Here is a 24,449-nt window from a genome sequence, read left to right as displayed (position 1 = left end):
GGGGCTAAGCCATGAAGGAAAGGTACTGCAACTCCTGAGGAATGAGAAAGGGGCTGTAGAGTGAGTGATTGTAGCTATGGACTCTGACCACAGGATGGGGACTGGACCATGGCAAGTTAATGGTGAGTAGCATGTGCTCATCGCAGGATCCATCCTAGCACAAAAGAAAGGTGGTTGCTTTTTCTTTGTTAATGTTCCTGTCTCTCCCAGTGAAGAAGTTGTGAGCAGAGTATGGAGCCATGCCAAATTTCGTGTGTTTTTTGCCATATCTGTAGAGGTTGGGTATGGCAAGGAAAATGGAGGAAACCAAGTAAAAACAGCTATTGAGGCCTCTAGTTGTATGATGGGAGATCACAAGGGAGGCTATTGTGAAGGAGGGAGGGAAGGAGAGAGAGAGTCAATAGCTTGTACACTGAATAGGAGAAGAGTGTGGGGGGTGGGTGCTGGAGGGGATAATATGAAAGTCTGATCAAACCTAGCACTGTAGATTCAGGAATGTCATGAGCTCCAAGGTGAACTCCAATCAAACTAAGAACATTGGCAGTGCAGGGCTAAGGGAGTCGGGGAGACTCCCTTAGCCCTGGGTAACATGTCACAAAAATACACACACTGTACTCTCTTTCAGAGGAAGTTTTCTATTATTTTCATTAACCCAAAGTAACAGTTATTGAGACTGAAAATAAATCTTTTTTACACAAAATTAGTAAGTGGAGTTGGACTAGAATCCAGTGCCCTCATTCCAGGAAAAAACTTATTAGGACTCAGGAAACATTCAGGGACTGAGATAGGTCCTGCTTAAAGCTCACTGAAGTAAATTGAGAGATTCTGATGAACTTCATTATGGTTTGTATCCTCCTCTTAATAAATAAGTATCCCACACTGTGTTTCCATGGATTCAAAAAGGCAGAGCACAATAGACTCACAGCAAACATAAGCTAAAGCCATTGACATGAGCAATAAAGGTACACTATTATTTAAAATTACCATCTTTAACCGTCTCTATTATTTTGGAGTAATGTACACACAAAATGTATGAGAGTAAGTTAAAAAAAACATACTCAGTAATAACAATGAGGAGTCCTGTGGCACCTTAAAGACTAACATTTATAAGCTTTCATGACCAAAGACGTACTTGATCACATGCATTGGTGTGGAAATTACAGAGGCAGGCATAAATACACAAGAACATGAAGAAGAAGGAAGTGGAGGACAAGTGCTAGTGAGGACAATTCAGTCAGGGTGGATGTGGCCCACTCCCAATAGCTGATGATGAGGTGTGAGTATAAAAGGAGGGGAATTTGCTTTGTAGTGAGCCAACCATCCACATCTCTATTCAAACCCAGATTAATAGTATCAAGTCTGCAAATGAATTGCAGCTCTGCAGTTTCTCTCTGAAGTGTGTGTTTGAAGTTTCTTTGTTGAAGGATGGCCACTTTTGTATCTCTTAGGGTATGTCTACACTACAAAGTTAATTCGAACTAACAGACGTTAGTTCGAATTAACTTTGATAGGCGCTACACTAGCGCTCCGCTAGTTCGAACTTAATTCAAACTAGCGGAGCGCTTAGTTCGAACTAGGTAAACCTCATTCTACGAGGACTAAGCCTAGTTTGAACTTACTAGTTCGAATTAAGGGGTGTGTAGCCACTTAAATCGAATTAGTGGGAGGTTAGCCCTCCCCAGCTTTCCCTGGTGGTCACTCTGACCAACACCAGGGAAACTCTATTGACCCCCTCCCGGACCCGGACCCCTTAAAGGGGCACGGGCTGGCTACGATGCCCGTGCCAGGTGCAAGCCTGCCAGCACCCAGCTAGCAGACCCTGCACCTGGCATGGCTCGAGCCACCCACCCGATGCCCCCCAGCCCTTCCCCTCTTCCTGGGACCAGGCTGGCGGCTCCCAGGAGCTTGCCCGGGACCACAAGAGGCGGGCACCCACCTGGTCTAGTGCGGACATCGTGGACCTCATCCACGACCTCCGCACTAGGCACAGGAAAGTGACCATCTAGGGCAGGAGAGATGCCAGCCTGGCCACCCAGGAGCAGGTGTGCATGAAAATCAAGGTGGTCCACTGAGACCCCCGACCCAGAGCCCTGAGCTTACAATGGCCGTACAGGGTCAGACCAAAGGTCCATCTAGCCTGTCTGCCGACAGTGGCCAACCCTAGGGACCCTGAAGGGGATGGACCGAAGACAGTGACCAAGCCATTTGTCTCGTGCAATCCCTCTCCAGCCTTCCACAAGCTTTGGGCAGGGACACCACTCCTACCCCGTGGACCCAACCTCCATGACTCTATCTCACTTCTCTTTAAACTCTGTTCTAGTTCTAGCCTTCACAGCCTCCTGCAGCAAGGAGTTCCATGGGTTGACTCTTTGCTCTGTGAAGAACAACTTTCTGTTACTAGTTTGAAGCCTGCTACCCATTCCTTTCCTTTGTTGTCCTCTAGTCCTTCTATTATGGGAACTAATGAAGAACTTTTCTTGATGCACCCTCTCTACCCCACTCATGCTTTTATAGACCTCTATCCTATCCCCCCTCCATCTCCTCTTTTCTAAACTGAAAAGGCCCAGTCTCTTTAGCCTCTCTTCATATGGGACCTGTTCCAAACCCCTGATCATTTTAGTTGCCCTCCCCTCTCCCACCCTCTCTCTTCCCCTCTCCCACCTCCTTTTCCCAGTCTCCCCGAGTTTTGTTCAATAAAGAGAGATTCTATTTTTGACCACACATTTTCTTTATTTTGTACATCAGGAAGGGGGGCTAGGGAAGGGTAAGTGGAAGGAGATGAGGGAGAAATGGGGCACGAGCCCCCAATGGGGAGGACTGGGCTGGCTCTGCGGGATTCTGGGGGTGGAACCTCTCCTGCAGCCCCCCAATTGCCCCCTCTCCCCAGATGGCAGCCTGCGGCAAGTGCAGCCAGTCTGATGGCCGAGTGCTGTGATGTACCCAGTGTGGGTACTCTGGGCAATCCAAGCCAGGACTGCTTTGCAAGCGGGGCACCCCTGAGAACTGTCTGTCCGGGGTGGGGGTCGGGTCTCTTTAAGCACAGCCCTCAGCTAGCCTGAGACAGCATCTCCACACTCTAAGTCCTCCTCTGATGCCCTGCCGGCACTGCTTCCGGCCATCCTTAACCCCGGTTCAGGGTCCACTTAATGTGGACATGCTAGTTCAAATTAGAAATACGCTAATTCAAACTAGTTTTTTAGTCTGGATCCATTAGTTCGAATTATCTTAGTTCGAATTAACTAATTCGAACTAAGTTAATTCGAATTAGCGCTGTAGTGTAGACATACCCTTACTGAGTATCCAGAGAGACTAAAGAGTTCTCCTACTGGTTTTTGTATGCTACCATTCTTGATATCTGTAGGGTTGTCAGATGGTTTCAACAAAAATACGTACTGCCCCTCCCCCCAAAAAAAACCCACCAGGGAAAAACTTCTGTTGATGGGGAAAAAATGGGGGGTGGGGAGAGACCAAAGTTGTTGAGCAACAAAATAAAAAAAGGACCCCAAGAGTTAAGCAAAATAAAATCAAATAAAATAAAACAGCATTAAAATAGTATGGCCCCTTTAATTGCATGCAGAGTCAGAATAGGGATAGGAAGAGAAGAAGTTGAGCACTAAGACCTAGGGAAGGCATTACTTCCCCTTGCTCAGGTCTTTAGGTTTTTTGCCAGTGGCCATCTTGTTTTCTTGGTTGAGCAAGAAGGGACCTTCCCTGCGGAACCAGGTAAGCAGAGGGTCCAGGGTCTGGGGATCTGGGGGGCTGGGCCCAGTTGCTGAGTGTCTTGTAGGGTTACCAAGTGTCTGGTATTTTTGCTTCCTGTTAGGGAAAAAAAAAACAGAAAATACTGGACATTTTAGGTCTCTGGTATTTTCTGAATTTTTTTACTGGACAGGAGGCGAAAATACCGGACTGTCCAGGTCAATACCAGACACCTGGCAACCCTAGATATCTGATTTGTGTTTATTAATTCTTTTAAGTAGAGACTGACCAGTTTGGCCTACATACATGGCAGAGGTGCATTGCTGGCATCTGATGACATACATCACATTAGCAGAATGATCCCCTGATGGTAAGATTGATGCGGTTAGGCTCTATGATGGTGTCACTTGAGTTGATATGTGGGAAGAGTTGGCAACAGGGTTTGTTGTAGGCATTGGTTCCTAGATAAGTGTTTCTCTAGTGGGGAGTGTTTCTCTAGTCTCACTTACAGAAAATCCCCATCCCCTTCAACCTGAAGCAAGTGCTCACCAGCAACTATACACTACACCACAGAAATACTAGCCCAGCAATCAATATCTGCAACAAATCAATGTAATACTGTACAGAATGGAAAGGTCTACAAGGGCTAAATTGGCATTAACAGCCTCTCAAGGTTAGACATTTTCATGCACTTCAGGATCATTTGAAGAAACTTAAGCCCAGATCCTCAAAGGTATTTAAATCAATGAGAGTTTGGTGCTTAAATAACTTTGAGGATCTATGCCTTAGTCTTATTTTGATTTAAGCAGGTTTGGGAGGAGATTTCTTTTCAGGGTATGTCTATACTGCACGGCTATTTCAGGATATTGGAGATATCCCACAATAGCTATCCCACGTCTACACAAGCTGCCTGTTATTTTGAAATATTTTTTTTAAATAATGGGCACACTATTTCAGCATCCTAGTAACTTTTGTTCTATGGGGGTTAAGAGATGTCTCAAAATAGCACATTATTTCAAAATTTGGCACTCTCTAGATGCACCACATTTTGAAGCGGCCTCTTTCAAACTTCAATTGAAATAAGATATGCAATTTGCTTAGTGCAAATTGCATAGCTTATTTCGAGTTTAGGGTGCTGTGTAGATACACCCTTAAATGAATGCTGAAATAAAGAACCCACTGGTGTCTCTTCTTTGTATAAACAGGAGGTTGGATGTACAGTAACTGAAACATAAGGGCTGCATCTAGACTGGCAAGTTTTTTCGCAAAAGTGGCTGCTTTTGAAGAAAAACTTGCCAGCTGTCTACACTGGCTGCTTGATTTTGCGCAAAAGCACTGACGTTCTACTGTCCGAAATCAGTGCTTCTTGTGCAAATGCTTTGACGTTCCCGTTCGGGCAACAGCCCTTTTCCGGAAATGCTTTTGCGCAAAAGGGCCAGTGTAGACAGCTAAAAACTGTTTTGAGCAAAAAAGCCCCAATGGCAAAAATGGCGATCGGGGCTTTCTTGCGCAAAACTGCGTCTAGATTGTCACGTATGCTTTTCCACAAAAAGTGCTTTTGCAGAAAAGTGTCCAGGCCAATCTAGACGCTCTTTTCCGCAAATGCTTTTAACGAAAAAACTTTTCCGTTAAAAGCATTTGCGGAAAATCATGCCAGGCTAGACGTAGCCAAAAGGTTTGGTTATTGGTGGGAAAAGAAAGTGAGACGTTTATAAATTAACATATGCATCTCACCAAGAGGCTTATAAATACCAATGATGAATTAGGAGCTAAACCTAGCAATTTCATGCCACAGTGAATTTTAAGAGTTAATTCCAGAGAGAGGAGCTTACATGGCATATAAATGTTTGCATTTCCACAGTGAAATGCAGAAGACTAAAAGCAGGTATGAAAAACAAGATGTGCTAATTGCTGTCATTTACAAATTAGTACCATGAGCCACTTGAGATGTGATGTGAATCTCGTTGATTTATTTCAGTTCTAGTTTGAAAAATTGGAGCTGAGAATATGATTGATATATTTGGTTGTGAAATATCTGATAGCACTGGGTTATGAGTGAGGCTTTTGTGAAAGTCTTAGGCCTTGTCTACACTGAGAGAGAAAGTCAAATTTAATAGAGTCAACTTTTCTAGCACTTGATTTTGTAAAGTCAAAGGTGTATGTCCCCACTTTGCAAAATAATTTGATGTAGTGTACCCCAGTATAGTGGCTATGGTCAACTTTGATAGTGATCTACTGTGGATAGCTATTCCACAGTTTCCACTGTCCCTTTGCATTCAGGATTATGCTCCCAGAGCCCGATGGGAACAAAACAGTGCAGCAGGTGGTTATGTACAAATATAATTAGTGTCCCATAATGCACTCATTTTCTCCCCCCTCCCTCTGCCCAGCTTGAAAGGAACAGCAAATAATTTTTTTGCATCTTTCTTTCCCTGGCTACCCATGCAGATGCCATAACAGGGTAAGCATGGAAACCAGCATGAAACCTGTAGAGCAGCAAAGTACAACAGTGGCAGTCACATTGACCATCTTGTGCCTTAGACTACAGTATGCTCAGAGTGCATCCAGGGCCTGCTGGAATGAGGAAGACTCTCAGGAGGCAATGAATATAGTCTTCTGTAAAGCACTTGAGATAAGCAATTGGCAAATGAGGATGGCATTTGATCCTATTGACACAGTGGAACACCAGTTCTGGTGCCATGACTGGTGGGAGTTATGCAGTTATGGGAAGATCAGCAGTGGCTACAAGACTTTTGAATGCGTAAGTCCACTTTCATGGAAGTTTGCAAATTGTTTTCTCCCACCCTGTAGCACAGCAGTACCAGAATGAGATCTGTTCTGATAGTTGACAAGCGGGTGTCAATAGCCCTGTGGAAGCTTGCAACACCAGACAGCTACTGGTCAGTTGAGAATCAATTCATAGGCAGGGAAATCTACAGTGGGTTTTTTTTGTGATCCAGGTAGCTGAGATAATCAATGAACTTCTGCTATGCATGGTAGTGATTCTGGGAGATGTGCATGATGTAGTGGATCACTTTGCCACGATGGGGTTCCCTAACTGTGGTGGAGTGATAGGAACGTGTGTTCCATTTATCTTGGCACCTGACTACTTTGCAAAAGAGTACATAAACTACAAGCGGTACTTCTTGACAGTGTTGCAGGTGCTCATGGATCACAAGGGCCATTTCACCAACATCAATATAGGACGGTCAGGAAAGGTACATAATGTATTCATATTTAGGAAATCTGATATGTTCAGAAAGCTGCAGGCTGGAACTTTCACAGTTCCCAGTCATACCGCTATTACTACAGCTTTTCTTCTGGTAAATAATTTTTTCACTTGATGGAAATTACTCCCTGAGGATGGTGTCCAATAGAGGCTCTTGTTTCACCCTTAAATTAATTGCTTAAAGTATACAAACCACGAGGAATGAAAAGGATACTGAATTCTACCTATCAGTCCAAATCCTCAGAGTTGATTAAAAATGCCAATAAACAATTACCAGCATGTTGTATAAAAGCATCCTTGATTTGGATTGTGTTGAACATAAATGTAATTTAAATTTTATTAGCCATATGTTCAACACCTAGCCAGACAACTTGATATATCACCTTTAAATTTATAACTAAAAATCCATGCTACTATTAACACATCTTCTATTTCAGGATTTAGCAAAAAAGTTATCTGGTCCTTGTCTCAGGCCCCAAAAACTACATAAAAATAAAATGCTTACAACAAATCATTCTCTTTTGTACTTATAAAAAAGTGTGCTTAAAAGTCATATTATTGTAAGATAATTAACCCTAACAAAAATAATGTAAAATCATTATTTTTAAATAGTTCAAATGAAAGGGAAGAGTGGGGAGTTCAAAGCTACATAAAATGGTTCCTTTAAAATTACAAAAAAATCCAGAAAACTGTTGTATCCTACTGAATGAAAATTAACAAACTTAAATGTGTTCATATAAATAAAAAACCTTATTTTTAAAATAAAAATAAATACAAAATGTAAAAGCAGACTACAAAGGTTTTTCTCTCTCCACAAGCCATTTCTAATTCTGTACAGGCAGTCCCCAGGTTACGTGGATCTGTCGGATCCCTACTTACGAACGGGGTGAGGGAACCCCGAACTAGCTGCGCCCCCACCACAGCAGACCGGTGAGACGTGCCGTGACAGTCCCGCCGCCCGCGTCCTCTGCGGAGAGAAAAGCCGCTCCGCGTCTCCCTGGACTGCTGGGGGGGGCACAGCTAGTGCGCCCCCTCCCCCAGCAGACCAGGCTTTTCTCGCCGCGGAGGACACAGGCGGTGGGACCACCAAGACATGCCGCGGTCCCGCCACCCGCATCCGCCGCGGCGAGAAAAGCCACTCCGTGTCTCCCTGGTCTGCTGGGGGGGTACACAGCTAGTGAGCCCCCCCCAGCAGACCAGGCTTTTCTCGCCGACGCCTGGGGTAGACCAGGTGGGGGGCTGCCAGGTTGGTCCCACAGTGCCGAGGTGCGGTGCTACTGGACCAACCGAGCAGCACCCCAGCTGCTCTGACCCAGGAGTCCACAAGTCAGCCGCTGCTGAAACTGATCAGCGGCTGACTACAGGAAGCCTGAGGCAGAGCTGCTCTGCCCCGGGCTTCCTGGAATCAGCCGCTGATCAGTTTCAGCAGTGGCTGACTTGGGGACACCTGGGGTAGAGCAGCTGGGGTGCTGCCGGGTTGGTCCAGTAGCGCCGAGGTGCGGCGCTGCGGGGACCTACCCGGCAGCGCCCCAGCTGCTCTGTCCCAGGCATCCAGATTCAGCTGCTGTTGAAACTGATCATCAGCTGATTCCAGGAAGCCTGGGGCAGAGAAGCTCTGCCTCGGGCTTCCCGTAGTCAGTCGCTGGTCAGTTTCAGCAGCAGCTGACTTGGGAACACCTGGGGCAGAGCAGCTGGGGTGCTGCCGGGTTGGTCCAGTAGCGTTGAGGAGCGGCGCTGCAGGACCAACCCAGCAGCACCCCAGCTGCTCTGTCCCAAGCGTGTCCGATTCAGCCGCTGCTGGTTAGTTTCAAAATAATTAATTAAAATTTCTAGCCAATACAAAATACTAAAATTATTAATTTTTTAAAGTGGAGCTCTTTTGAAAATAGGACCACCCCAAATTTCTAAAAATTGTTACCCTGTTAAAAATTGGTTTCTAAATTCAAAATAGCTATAATGGAAAACAGCTGCAAAAATAACTACAATTTTCAAAAGATTATTGTGAAAAAATATAACAAACTCCAAATACCATAAGTAGCTGGCTAGTTATCCTGTATTCTAAAAACATCAACAAAACCACATTTCCTTCTAATTTTACTATCCTTCTCTTCCCTCTTTTCCTGTCTGTTGTGTGTAAAGAAAAGTAAAAGAAAAGTAATCATTTTCATCTCAAAATTGAGCTACATTAATTTGCGTATCAGATTTTGAAATAGGGATCACTTAATTTCACAGCACCTATTTCGAAATAGAGCACTCTTCCTCTGACTTCCCTTATTCCTCATACAATGAGGGTTACAGGAATCGGAGTAAGAAGTCCTCAAACTTGAGAGTATTTTAACACTATTTCAAAATAACTGCCTGCTGTGTAGATGTGGACTAAGGGTATGTCTACACTACCCCGCTAGTTCAAACTAGCGGGGTAATGTAGGCATACCGCACTTGCAAATGAAGCCCGGGATTTGAATTTCCCGGGCTTCATTTGCATAAGCCGGCCGGCGCCATTTTTAAATGCCGGCTTGTTCGAATCCCATGCCGCGCGGCTACACGCAGCACGGGCTAGATAGTTCGAACTAGCAAGCCATTCTGAACTATCTGTACACCTCGTTCCACGAGGCGTATATAATATACTAATAATACGAAGATATTCTTGACTTTTTTCCAGTCAGTGAATTGTCTGTGAACAGATAATTACTTCTTTGAATCTAGTCTTGTCCTTGTTTTTGTACCCCATTTCCAGAACTGTATGCTCAGTATATGAGCTATCAATATGGTCATATTGACTGGACTCATTGGTCATGTGGTTTCAGTTTCCTCACTGGATGAAAGAATTATTAGAATCAGGTTTCAGTATAAATAATTAGATATTCAAAAACAAAAAAGTTCCACAAATCCTATTCAACAATCAATTAAAATGTGCCCATTTAAACAAACCTTTCTGACTATGAATGCATTTACTGTATTATTGGCAGAAAGCAAACTCAAGAGGAGCAAAAACATCACTGAAGTAAACTCATTTAAAAACTTGGACAAAATGTCCCAACACTTCTTCTGCCCCCACCCCCATAGTCCTAGCTCCAACTGGCAAAAAACAAAACTAGAGGACAACACTTGGACCACATTTACCTCTAGCCAATAGTCTAATGTAAAGCTTCTGTGGGGAAAGATTTGGAGATAGTATCAAAACTGCTGCTGCAGAATTGCTAGTTCCCAAAATGTACTAATGGAAAATGAATCTGTAAAACCTCAGGACTACAGTATGTAGCAAGGACCATGAGGCGTTATGGTATACGAACACTGGGTAAATCATAATTTATTATATTGCCAAAGTCAAGAAAAATAATCATCTAAACAAGTATAGAACAAGGTAATCTGGAAGAGAGGCAAGTTAAATTATATTAGTACAGGATCTCCAGTAGCTAAATATTGTTAACCTTATTTCCAATACTTTTGTTGGTGTTCTTTAAATTACTAAACTACAACTTGCATGATCAAATAAATGAAAAAAAATACTTTTACATTTAATTCAACTTTGAAGGTAGAATTGTTTGGTCACAGTAAAATATTTTTAATCCAATATTCCTTATAAAGTCTTTTGTAATATCTGTCAATCAGTCTTTAAAAAAAATCAACCCAATAACAACAACATCCTAAGGAGAGAATGTGTTATTATACGTAAGACCAAACATGTTAATGAAATGAACTGTAACTCTGTCTGGAAGAACAATGCTAAGAAGACATTGTCCAGAACTTAGAAAAAAGACATAAAACTATGGCTACGTCTAGACTGTAAGCCTCTTTAGAAAGACTTTTTCGAACGATACTTTCAAAAAAGCTTCTTTTGAAAAAGAGCATCTAGACTACAATCAGTGCTTTCAAAAAAGCAAGCTGCTTTTTCAAAAGAGAGCACCCAGGCAGTCTGGATGCTCTCTTTCGAAAAAGCACAGATTGCATTACATAGCGCCTTTTTTCGAAAGAGCACTTTCGAAAAAAGGCATTATTCCTCGTGAAATGGGGAGTACCGCCGTCGAAAGAAAAGCCACGTTCTTTCAATTTAATTTTGAAAGAATATGGCTGTAGTCTAGACGCAGGTGAAGTTTTTTAAAAAAAAAGGCTACTTTTTTCAAAAAAAACCTGCAGTCTAGACACAGCCTATACGTTTATCAGAATTTTAGAAGAGCTCTATTCTTTAATCATGTTAAGCTGAAATATCAAAAAGACTTTGGGTTTAATTTCCTCTGAACTTCAACCATCTTTCTCTCAGGCTCATTATAGATGAAAGAAACATTTTCTTGCCTTTTCTTCAGACAGTTTTCAGAACTCCAAATGATATTTACAAGAGTATGCATTAATATTAACTTTTTGATCACCGCTGAAATTACAGCATGACATTTATTCTAATTCTTTATTATGCCATCAGTAAGACTTTCACAGGAGAAATATTGTTATTGGCAAGGTAAATGAATTACTCTGAAAACTATTTCTGTTCAAAAGATTAAATCAGATTACAGGCTTCCTTTCTGGGTACAAAATAAAGGATGATATTTATAAATGTATTCAGTAAAACCATAAATATTAGCCTCTGACTTATAAATTAAACGTCACATATGCCATTCTTCCCAAGAAGCCCTGACTGTCTCTATTCATTGGCTCTGAGCTTTCTTTTAGCATATTTTCAATGGGAAAGAAAAACAGCTTTAGAATAATCATCGTGCAGAAATTTTACACTTCTGAAGGGCTTTTTACTGAAGGCTTTGAAAGCAGTTTTGTTATATTAAGAATAGACTTTTTAAAAATATTCATTGACTGCCTAATTCAGCCCCCAGTAGTAACATTCCTATTGATTTCAATAAGAAATTTCTGATCGGTAAGCTAAAATATAGAGAAACTGTGACCTGCCACACTGCCAGTCAGTGATATCCTCAACAAGTTACCAGGAGTTATGGTTTCAAGTCTTTTGCTTAAATCTCAAAAGACTATAACAAGGAGTACGCATATCTCAAATCAGATCAGGACCCCACTGTTCATATTTTAAAGGGAGATTTTCAAAAGTACCAATGGGAGTCATGCATCTAATTTCTATTGTCCTTTACTGGGAATTGGGCACCTAATTGCTCAGATTAAAGTAAACCCAGTAAACGTAGCCAGTGTTCCACAATAAACAGTAGTTTTTACTCACTACCAGCAAATATTTTTAACAGTAACAAAAGGTTAAAGTTATCACCATAAAGAGTTTATGACTACCTAAGTAGATTTTGTAAGCAGGCACCTGACCCACTTCTTGTTCATGCTTTAGATATTTTTACATACCATCCTCCGGTGGCTGTAATTTTTGGGCTGTGATGAAATAGGCACAAGGGGACTACATTCTGCATTCTTTATACTACTTTCAATACAATGTTAGCTAACTTTGTTTGTTCAGTGGAGTAGGGATTGACAGAAGTCCATAACACTTCTGAAACAACATCAATACTTTTTTTCCTCATTGATTCAAACATTGAAATATTGGAAGTGAAGTGTATTTAAGGATAAGTTGTTTTGTCTTCTAGATGTACTATCTATGAATCTTTAAGTTCAAAAGTTGAAAATAACCTTGGACAAATCTGCTCTGATGTGTGTAAAAGGATCCACACTTACCTCACATAATGCCATTGGGATGTCACTGATTTTGACTGAAAATTTCCTACTGAAAAATTGAATTTCATTGAAGGTTAACTTTTCTGGAAAACTGAAATATCAAAATAACGTGAATGGGAAATTCTGAATCAAATATTTTTCATTCTGTTTTCAAATAAAATCACTTGATTCATTTTTTGAACAGTGAAAAGAATTCATAATTTTTAAATGTGAGATTTCTCCATTCACTTTTATTTTTTGGTAGTCAAAGAAATAGAATTAATTATGTCTAGGTTATTTCTCCTTTCCAGGAAACCCTGGAGACTTATAAATAATTACAACGAGGATTATAAAAACTTCAGTGATGAGTTGAGACAACGGGGGAAATTAGTCAAGAAAGAAAGATTGAAAAGAGCAAAGGGAAGAATCTCACAGGGAATGTGGAAGTTGCTAGAAAACTGAAGGAATATGAAGCAAAATGATGGTGACAATGTAGAAAGCTCCCTCCCCTGAAAGGTGATAAGAGGACGTTAGGGAAGACTTTGAGAAGTACCCAAATGAAAGGCTCTTAAAGATGCTTGAAGATCGCAGAAGCCTCCAAAAATGCAAAATAGAATTGACATTGTACAGATCAACAATAATGGTGCTGAAGAACAGGGACTAAAAACCAGTAATTGAGAGAAGAGAGATGAAAGTGATCTGTAAAGATTTCTAAACCAAACTGTTTGTGTCTCAAATAAATGTTTCAGTGCCAACACTTCAACAGACCAAGGAACACATAGTCCTGGTCCTAGTCAGAAAAGTTTGACATGCAGTTCACCAAATGAAGGAAGGAAAAGACCCAGGTAAAACTGGACTGACAATTGAAATGAGATCTGGAGTCTGAGACCTCTAGGAAATCTTTGTTCAGGGGTTTAGCTGTTACTTGGAAATGTAGAAGCTAGCTGGAAGGAGTCCAACACCATTTTGCTGTGTAAGAGGGGTGATTGTGAAGATCTAAAGAACTATCATTCAATATTCCTGTTTTTACATATCTACAAGCAGTTCACCAAAATAATAATGAACCAACCTCACAAAGTCTGGATGATCAGCAGCCAAGATAGAAAACAGGCTTTTGAAGGAATTTCAGCACTATGGATCATATTTTCACCATCTATTGGAAGGCTCTAGAGAATGCAAATCTGCTTTATGCATTGTCTTCATCAATGATCAAAAAGCATTCAACAGCATAGATATCAATGCCATGTTGAAAGCTCTTGTAGAGTAGGACATTCACACAAATCATATCAAACCATTAAACAAATACAATTCTATATACACTATAGATATAGCTTTATTTAATACTTCCCTTTGCATCCCATTTAAGAAAGGTGTAAACTAAGGAGACATGGTTTCATTGAAATTCTTCACAGCCTTCCTCAAAATGGTAACGTGGCAGATGAATTGGAAGGGTGGAATCAAGATCAATGGCAAGCAGTTAAATCATGCCAGATTCATGGACAATATAGTGTCGGTCAGTGGAAATATAAAGAACAGAAAATGCTTTGATAATTAAACAGAAAAAGCAGAAAGTTAGATTGAAAATTAACCTCTCTAGAATTAAATGCATGTGGTCTGATACCTTGCCCAAAAACCCCAAATAGCAAGCAAGGGAGAACAAATATAAGAAGTTGGGCAAAACATCTGTTTGGGCCAAGAATCAGGAAGGTGAATTATCATGAAGAAAGTAGATTGGTGCACATTCAATTCTATCAAGGATGTCCTGAAAGGAAAAATCAACAAGGCAGCAATACTGCCAGCAATGTTGTATGGCAGTGAAACATGGGTGCTGATGAAGACAGGAGCAAAAACTGTTGCCGAGAGGGGGATGAAGTAGCAGCAGAGCCATGGGAGAGGAGAATCAGAAAATCAGAGCCCTCCTTCCCCTCCCATGCAGAGAACAGAGCTGCAAGAGGCAACAGGACAGCAAGATGGAAAAGTGGAGACCCCAGTGCATTGATCTCATTTGGTCCTGCAAATTCCCTGGTCTGGGACCAGTCAGGTCCCCAGGGTGCTGAACCAGGAAGGTTTAATCTATAGTAAAATGTGATGGATGGGTATATCACTGACAATAGATGTTGAATGGTACCCATTGGGACTGAAACAGTCCCTTGAACAACCTCCAAAGAGGGGGAAAATTTTTGTCATGGAGAAGGAAGACTAGGAAACAAAAAGAATGGAAGATGTATCGTGACTGGTGCAATTTTTACACAAGAACTGGAGGATCAGTCAAGATGATCAAGGTCTATCTTCTCTCTTCCCCTTATCCCTTAACTTGTTTTTCACAAATTTAATTTTCTGTATATTTACTTTTTCTCTTAAGGTATGTATTTAAGTAAATACAACTCTCATAGGCTAATTATGTTGTCTGTGTAAAAAAGCAAGCAAAGAAAATGTATTACCAATAAAGACTATAAATAATCAACATCTATGCTCTGTATGACACAGCTGGGCAGGACATCAGAGTTGGCAGCCTGGCTGAGGGCAGCACGGGGCTGGGGCTGGAGCCTTCCAGCTTGCCCTGAGAGCATGGGGCCATGGCCAGAGCCCTGCAGCTTCCCCTGGCTGTGCAGAGTCAGGGATGAGGCTTTGTGGGAATGGGGTTGGAGCCCTATGGCTTCCCCTGGCTGCATGAAGCAGGACTGGGGCTGCACAGGCCTGGCCAAGGTTGGAGCCCTAGTCCCATGGAGGCTCACAGCTGCACAGGAATGGAGCCCTGCAGCAGGAGCTTGAGCCTGAGCCGCCCAGGAGCCAGCAATAACTGGGCAAGCAGCCCTACCAGGTTAGGGGAGGGCAAGACAGGCTTGCCTACTGGGGAAGCCTGCCAGGAGCAGGTGATGGGCTTGGAGGCCATTGCCAGGAGACCTCCCTTGGTCCAGCAAATTTTCTTGTTTGGGACCAATCAGGTCCCAATGATGCCGGAGCAGGGAGGTCTAACCTGTAGCGCGGAAAGTATTGGTGTATTACTAAAAGAAATATTCCTCATGGACGGTAGTCTATTTCAGCTGCTGCGGTATACCAGTGTTTCTTAAACGTTTTAAGACCAAGGAACACCAAACAATATATTTTTTATGAGGCATACCAAAGACTTTTTGTTGAAAAAAAAAAGTCGGGGGGGGGGGGGGAAGAAAGGGTCAGGAGGAAAATTATTGAGAAAAAAAAGGGTCGGGGGAAAGTTATCGAGGGGGGAAAAAGTCACCTGCCCCTTTAAGGGTGGCCATTTTGAATTCTGTTGTTCTCCACAGCACACCTCCGATTGCCTCGCAGTACACCGGTGTGCCATGGAACACAGTTTAAGAAACACTGCTATATACTTTTCTATGCCTGCATCTTTAACACACACAACAAACAAACAAACAAACAAACAAACAAATAAATAAATAAAACATCTCACAGAAGCTAAGCACACTTTAAAAGTTATCAAGACTCTTTCATTGTCACTACCTGCACATACAATTTGGTGGTACAGAATTGGTAGATAGTAACAAAATTCAGTTTCAGTCCACTTTAGATTAATTGAAAGTATTGTACAATTTCCTTATCATTCTTCTCAGTAATACAGCCCGTGAGTCTCACAAATGAATCATGAGCTTTGAAAAATAAAAAATACCACAATTTGAGCCAACTGTATTTTTTACGCCACTAGATGTCCCTGTAAAACAAACTTAGAAATGAAACATAAAAGATTTGCTATGGGAAGCGTTATAATCTGTGGAAATGGCAGAGCATCCAAGCAATAATAGTAATATTGGATTGAGTGGAACCTTGCTATTTTTTAGAAAATTGCAATAACTAGAGACACAACACTGAAAATTATCGTCTATGTACCAAATATTTGTTATTCATTGTCACCAATATAAAGTCCATGGCATGTTGCTGACAGCCTGAATCATTTAAGTGCCTATGCAATGTCTTCTCACATGTGTGAAAATTGTATTGAAAACAATTGTAATGATTCTCTCTCTCACCAGTTCATCCAATAAACTTTGGATGAGCTCAGTGCTATACATATTAAAGCAAACTTAAAGCAACAAGAGCAACAGCTATATAGAGGGAGGCTGAAAGGACCATGATTCTAAATTTAGTAAATCAATTGTAGTGACCATATTGTCTTACTAATATAAACCAAGACTTATTCTGAAGGAATTTGCCCTTAAGGGTACTTCTACACTGCACAGCTATTTCAGGATACCACTGGTATCCCAAAATAGCTATCCCACATTATTTTTTGAAATAATGGGAGCGCTATTTTGCCATCTCAATAAACCTTGTTGCACGAGGGATAAGGGATGGCTCAAATAGCACTTTTTAAAAAATTGGACACTGTGAAGACACTCCAAATTTCAAAATAAGATCTTTCAAAATATTTCTGAAATAAGATTTGCAATTTGTTTAGGGTGTTGTGTAGACGCACCCTGAGTTAGTATTTTACAAAGGTTACATTTCTAAATTATGTTAACATAGAGCCAATAAAACTTTTCTTATGATAAATTAGTGTTATTTGAACAGTAGACATACGTCATATGTTAAAATAATTTGAAGAGGGCATGCTACAGGGATGCTCATGTTTGAAAAGACTGATGTGTAACAGTTATTTTGTTGTCTCCTTTGGGTACTGAATTGAGCCTGGAAATCACTAGATAAAACCAAACATATTTGTTGTCCGCATAATGTGTGTATAGTTAATCTTGTCTCAGCTGAAGAAGGTCTTTACATTGGCTGTCTTTATAGAAGATAATGTAATGTCTTGTCCAATGTTTCATGTGAATTCCTACTTCATAGGTATTGGTGTGGGAACTAGGTGTTAGCCAGGGCAAGTTTACGTTGCTATTTCATTCACAAAAATTACCAGATTTTGTATTTATCTTCTTGGCTCAGAGTTTCACTCTCAGTTCTGTTTAAACCTGAAACATTTTTGATGACTTTCTGAATTATCCACTATTCTCTTATCACAATACTTCTCATTATGGGAGTCTGCTCACATTATATGTCTCTAGATTTCTTTTGAAGGTGCTGTACTCTTCCTCTCATAATTTCTCCTCTACTAGGAGAAACACATTGAACTAGTTTTCAGGAATCCCCACAATGATAGGCTCAAAGGTTACCATCACATATCAGAAGAAGTTTCAGAGGGGTAGTCATGTTAATCTGTAAGGATGCATCTACACAGCATCCTTACATTGAATTAGCTTATTTTGAAATTTGGCACTGTCTACATAGTGCCAAATTTTGAAATAAAGCGCTATTCTGACAAGTCCCTTAATCCTTGTGGAATTACAGGAATTCCAGAATAGCGCGCCTGTTATTTTCAAATATATTTCAAACGGGCGCATTTGAAGATGTAGAATTGCTATTTCTAGATACTTCCAGTATCCTGAAATAGCCCCGCTGTCTAGACATAGACTAACTGAAATTAAAAAAAAATGTAGATGATATCATGAACTTTTGTGAAGAAGTGGGTTGTACCCACAAAAGTTCATGATATCATCTACATTTTTGTTAGTCTCTAAGGTGCTGCAGGACTATTCATTATTTTTCAAGTTATATCAGAAAAAGGTCATCAGAAAGTGGGCAAATGTTGGGTCATACTATGAACAAAACTGAAAACCTGGAGATGTAGACATTTAATACTATGTACTGGAATAACATTGCCTGCAACCAGTGATTTTTCTTCTTTATATTGAGTCCTGTTCTTTTGTGAAGCTTTGTTTTAAACAGCAGTGTTAGGTGAACTCATTTTTCTTAATCTGAACCCAATGATTTAAAGAGTTTCAAAAATGATTGTTATCACTCCGTCCCCACGTTTTGACACTTTCTCTTCAACTGATATTGACAACCTGACTTATGTGTTCGAAGAGCTCAAGAATTTTGCAGGAATACCACAAAGAGCATTTTTATTTTGGCAGAGGGAACACTGATGTAACCCAAGCTTTCTAAACTGACCTTGCTTATGATCTGAGATCTGTGTAGGTTGCAAGCACTGTATTGTGAATCTGAGTATAATTTAAACTCCTCCTCCAACCTGTGTTTCAAGTGGCAAACATAATACAATCAAAGTATCTGTAGCTCCCACCACATTTTCTTACCCTACCTCACATCTATTTAAAAGCACATTGTGTAACAAAATTAGCACTGTGTAATCAGACTTTAGCCAGACAGCCTGCGTGTATTTTAAGAAAGGTATGTCAAATCTGCATGTTCCAAAAATGAAATGAATGTATATGAGGAATAATTTTTATATTTGGGATGGATGGGAACTGAACTCCCCCACCTCTGACGTAGGTAGAGGCAAGCATAATCTGATTGCTGAGCTTAGTTAAAGACTATTAAGTACTGACTTATCTTATTAGGCGATGGTAAAGTTGGTATTCAAACTTATTTTTTTCTCTCTTTTCCTGTGGCAACAACTGATGACTATAAAAGTACTAATTAGTGGGTAGTTTGTTTCTGCCAATCTGGTTATCCTTCAGAGGAATACAGTGTTCTATGGTGTGACTTCCCTCCCAAACAACACTCAATAAAACCAAAGATTTAATCCCATGTGATGCTGTATGATTGAAACAATCATTTTTAAAATTAATATTGTGCTGAATAGAGGAGGAAGCTATTTCTCAGAGTGGCGGGCAACATTTTTCATCAGAATTGATTTTAGATGGAAAAATCAGTTACTCATGAAACAGAATATTTTGCAGTATCTGCTTTGCTCAGTAAATTTTGAAAGATCAAACATTCTAAAAGTGAAGCCTCAATTTGGAATTGTTGCGGCAGTGTCTCATGGGGTATGTCTACACTAGCTCATTAATTCGAGCTAGATAGGCAAATGAGGTGACCGGAGTTGCAAATGAAGCCCAGCATTTAAATATCCCGGGCTTTATTTGCATGTTCCTGTCCGGTTGCCATTTTGAAATTTCTCTAGCGGCTATACGCGGCAGTGAAACATTAATTTAAACTAAGGATTAATTGGAGGAGTGACAATTAATTCGAACTAAGGATTTAGTTTGAATTAACGTTTCACTGCCGCGTGTAGCCGCGTGGCAGTGAGTTCGGGCTAGTGAAATTTCAAAATGGCGACCGGACGGGAACATGCAAATAAAGCCCGGATATTTAAATCCCGGGCTTCATTTGCAACTCCATTCACCTCATTTGCCTACCTAGCTTGAATTAACAAGCTAGTGTAGACATACCCATGGATATTACAGTTCATGTCTTTCATTCTGTCCTACTAAATTACACATCCCATGATGCACAAGGACCAGCAAGTCTAATTGATGCATTGCAGTGTCTCTACAAAAAAGTAGGAGAGACAATGGTGCATCATGAGAGATATAGTCCAGTCAAGGTGACCATTCCTTAGAGGAGGAAGTGGGAAAGAGGCAGCCAAACTACTTCTGCTATAATAGAGTTTTTTTCTTCTTTTTTTTTTTTTGCCAAAATAATCAATTTATTTTGTGGTAAAATTTAGATGAGAGTGGTATTTTAATGAAAATTTTGTACAGAATAATCCCCATATTGACCTACTAATTGAACACTTTCCCTGAAGAATTAACCTAGTACAGAGGGCAGTTAGGGTGTGTCTAGACAGCAGGGTTTTTTTTAAAAAAAGTGGCTTTTTTTAAATAAACTTCCCCTGCATCTAAACTGCTGCCACGTTCTTTCAAAAGTAAATCGAAAGAATGCGGCAGTTTTTTTGACCGCGGAAAACCTCGTTTTACAAAGAATCACGCCTTTTTCGAACGTGCTCTTTCGAAAAAAGGCGCTATGTAATGCAAACTGTGCCTTTTTGAAAGAGAGCATCCAGACTGCCTGGGTGCTCTTTTTTGAAAAAGTGGCTTGCTTTCTTGAAAGTACTGGTTGTCCTCTAGAAAGTATCTTTTGAAAAGTATCTTTTGAAAAAGCCTCTTTCAAAAGAGGCTTGCAGTCTAGACATAGACTTTATGAGAATGAGGCATCTAATGTCCTTTGTCCTTTCATGCATTTTTGATGGCCACAACAAAAATTTTCAAACTAAAATTGGAGGAACAAGACAGTGTGTCTCCAGTCCATGGAGAACAAGTATATTGATAACCCATCTGGAATACCGCAGTGAGATACTAGTGCTTTAATCTTGGTCTGATGATGCTAAACAGACAAGGAATGGGAGAAAGAATATTAATATCCCCATTATACAAATGGGGAACGAAGGCAGAGTGCTTAAGTAACTTGCTTAGGAATGTGGCGAAGTCAGGAATTTAATCCAGCTCTCCCACATTGCAAAGGTGCTTAATGTAATCTTTTACAATGTGTGAGAAAAATTATGTGTGTGTAACTCTTCATTTATTATCAGTTTAGGAGCAGAGTGCTTACGTTTTGAACAACCTGCATCTCCAGCGTTCAAAGGCTTTGATTTGTGACTTCCTTTCTACTGTTTGTACCAAGCTATTTTTCCTCTTTAATGAAAGATAGTTTATTATATTATTTTATTATCAACTTTACTCCTCTATAAGATAAAAGGTACAATGAATTGATTTCAAAATGGCCAAGGTTTTTAAATTAGAAATGGTCTGAAACCAAACCCTTCTGGATCAGAACACCCTTATGTTTTGGGAAAGATATTAGTATCTAGCTCCACTTCTGAAATTTGCAGATCAGGCCCATTGCTAATCTTAACCTGTGTGCATAAAAGCAGACTAAATAGAGCATTCACCCATCACTGCAATGTCATCACCATCACCACCAAGGTGACACATGATAACTGTTCAATAGATTGCAGCAAAACCACAGTGGGGAGGAAGTAAACACAAGCATATATGGGTGGAATATAAGGGGGAAATTTAAGTAGGCAGGAGGTAATTTCCCAAATTGAGTCTGGCCACTGTACAGGAACAAGTACCTCAAATTTTGTGAAAATATCTCGAGAATTTTAATAATGCAAGTGATCAAAATAGCAACTTGACACCTCATCCAGAAGCTGTCACCTGTAGCAGCACAGTGCTAGGAGTTAATAGGCTTATGCATAACTGCCAAGTATTTGTACTTCAGCTATCACATAGTTAGTATGTTTATATTATTCACCCGAGAAGAACAAATGATTCTATAAATATCCCCTGAGGCATTAAAATAGCCTAGGTACCAAACAAAACTTTTACTTGAAACAAATATTAAAGTTCAGGAACATCTCTATTTGTAATTTGACAATAGAAATAAAATTAAAGCAGAAATAATCTAGCTTGGCGTTTTAACATAAGCAATCCTCATTTTATGCAAGAAATTGTCTTCACAGACTACGTTGCCTTTGACAGCCATGAGACAAAAGTGTGAGATGTTATTGATGTAGTACTGCTGGCCTATGAATGAGCCATCACAGTGGGCCCTTCAACCACTAATTGTTACTGGTGACCACTCTAGGTGTACTATTTTGAGGCAGATATATGATTTTTCAAGTTGATGGGGTATCTTATTAATCTTTTTCCTTCCAATTCAAATAATTTACTAAAACTAAGGAAGCAAATAATTCAGCAAACATTCTTCATATTGAATTAAATAGTCACACAGTATTTGCCTAGATTCAAACGGGACTCGCACCAGATTCTAGTGAGATAGATTATATGGCTACGTCTACACTGGCCCTAAATTCCGTAAAAGTCATGCAAAGCAAGTAAGTCAGAATAGGGAAATACGCGGGGGATTTAAATATCCCCTGCGGATTTAAATAAACATATCCGCCGCTTTTTTTCCGGCTTGGGGAAAAGCCGGAAAAAAGCGTCTAGACTGGCGCGATCCTCCGGAATAAAGCCCTTTTCCGGAGGATCTCTTTCAAGTAGGAATAAGAGATCCTCCGGAAAAGGGCTTTATTCCGGAGGATCACGCCAGTCTAGACGCTTTTTTCCGGCTTTTCCCCAAGCCGGAAAAAAAGCGGCTGACATGTTTATTTAAATCCTCGGGGGATATTTAAATCCCCCGCGGATTTCCCTATTCTGACTTACCTGCTTTGCATGACTTTTCCGGAATTTGGGGCCAGTGTAGACGTAGCCTATGAGTGTAGGAAGAGTGCCACATATTGCATTATGAACAGCACTTCCTAAAGTATCTACTTTTTCCTTATTATCGGAAATGTCTAACTTCCCTAATATTGGAGAGAAGCATCAGTGACTCGTGGTAGCATTCGGAGGAGGAGGAGGAGGGTACACTGTCCCTCTGTGCCCCTGCCAGAAGTTTGATTGCTACTGGGATGCACTCTCAGGACCTCTCTCAGTCCCTGTGGGTGGCTCTCCCCACACTTCCTCCATAGTTCTCATTCACCAATGGAGGAAAGTATTCCGTTGGCTTACTGAATTCAGCGAGCTAAGAAAAAAGTTTGAAGGTGCCTGACCTGTTCTCTTCTCTGCTGAAAGTTCCATTCTGGGCTGTTAAGTGAGCAAAGAAGTCCAAGTGTGTCTAAGATGGAGCAAAAACAATGAGAAGGCCTGTGGCACCTTAGAGACTAACAGATTTATTAGGGCATCAGCTTTCTTATGTAAAGCCCACTTCATCAGATGAATTGGTGTGGAAATTACAGAGGCAGGGGTATATACATAAGAAAGGAAGGAAGTTACTTATCAAGTGTAGGACCAGTACTAAAGAGGCCAATTCAGTCAGGGTGGATGAGGCTGACTAACAGCAGCTGATAGGCAGGTGTGAATACCAAGAGAGAGGAAAATGCCTTTGCAATGAGATAACCAATCTAAATCTTTATCCAGTCCTAATTGTACTACTTTGAATTTGCAGATGAATTGCAGATCTGCTGTTTCTCTTTGGAATCTGGTTTCAAAGGTTGCTTTTTTAAAGGATGGCTACTTTTAAATGCATTACTGACTGTCCAAGGAGGTTTAAGTGTTCTCCCACAGGTTTATGTGTGTTACCTTTCTTGATATCTAACTTGTGTCCATTTATCCTTTGGAACAGAGACTGTCTGGCTTGGCCAATATTCAAGGCAGAGGGGCATTGCTGGCACTTGATGGCATATATCACATTAGTGGATATGCAGGTGGATGAGCCCCTGATGGTGTGGTTTATATGGTTACGTCCTATGATGCTGTCACTTGAATACAAACCCTGTTGCCAACTCTGCCCACATATACAAGCAACATCATTACATCAGCTGCTGTTTTTACAGATACAGATTAACACAGCTTCCTCTCTGAGACATAAGCTGAAGCATTGATTCATTCAGATCTGTCCAACAACTGGGGAAAATCTACAAAGACTTTAGGTATTTAAAAAAAAACACTAATCACCCTGTACCTCCATACAGCTATGATGTAGTTAATATAGCCAAATATCTGTATGGATAACTTCTGCAAGCTGTAGAAACAGACAGGTGTAAAGTTAAAACTTTTCAGCAAGGCTATTGAAAAATGGGAGTGTGCAGCTACATCATCTCTTTTTCAAGCAGATTGTTCTACAGCTTGCAATGAAACTATGAACAAGTTTTTAAAGGAAGCATGTAATAAAATTGATTTTTTTCAGCACATTGACTCCCAATCTAAATAGTTTGTCATGAGATCAGGTTTTGTGGACTTTCACTGTTTGCAGGAATAGTTACTCTTATGTTAAACCCAAAGGGTTATCATAGTTCAACATTGATTTTTATTAAACTGCCCTTATGTCCAAACATAGTTTTAAGTGACACATAATCAAGAAATATGAACACCCCTGGAGTTTTTTGCATACACTTTCCATGCCTGTGTTTTCACACTCAAAGTCATGTGTGTTCCTTTGCAAACAGTATTTACACATATGAACCTTGTAGTGCTGGGTGGTTTTTGTTGGTCTTGTTTTGGTTTTGTTTGTTTTTAAACTTAATCCCTAGCTATCCAGGTGAGGTACCAGAAAGATTGAATGTTATATGGCT

This window comes from Pelodiscus sinensis, chromosome 2 (genome assembly GCF_052426305.1).
Source record: "Pelodiscus sinensis isolate ZL-2025 chromosome 2, ASM5242630v1, whole genome shotgun sequence".
Lineage (NCBI taxonomy): Eukaryota > Metazoa > Chordata > Testudines > Trionychidae > Pelodiscus > Pelodiscus sinensis.
The sequence above is the reverse complement of the archived record's forward strand: the minus strand, read 5'-3'. Positions refer to the sequence as shown.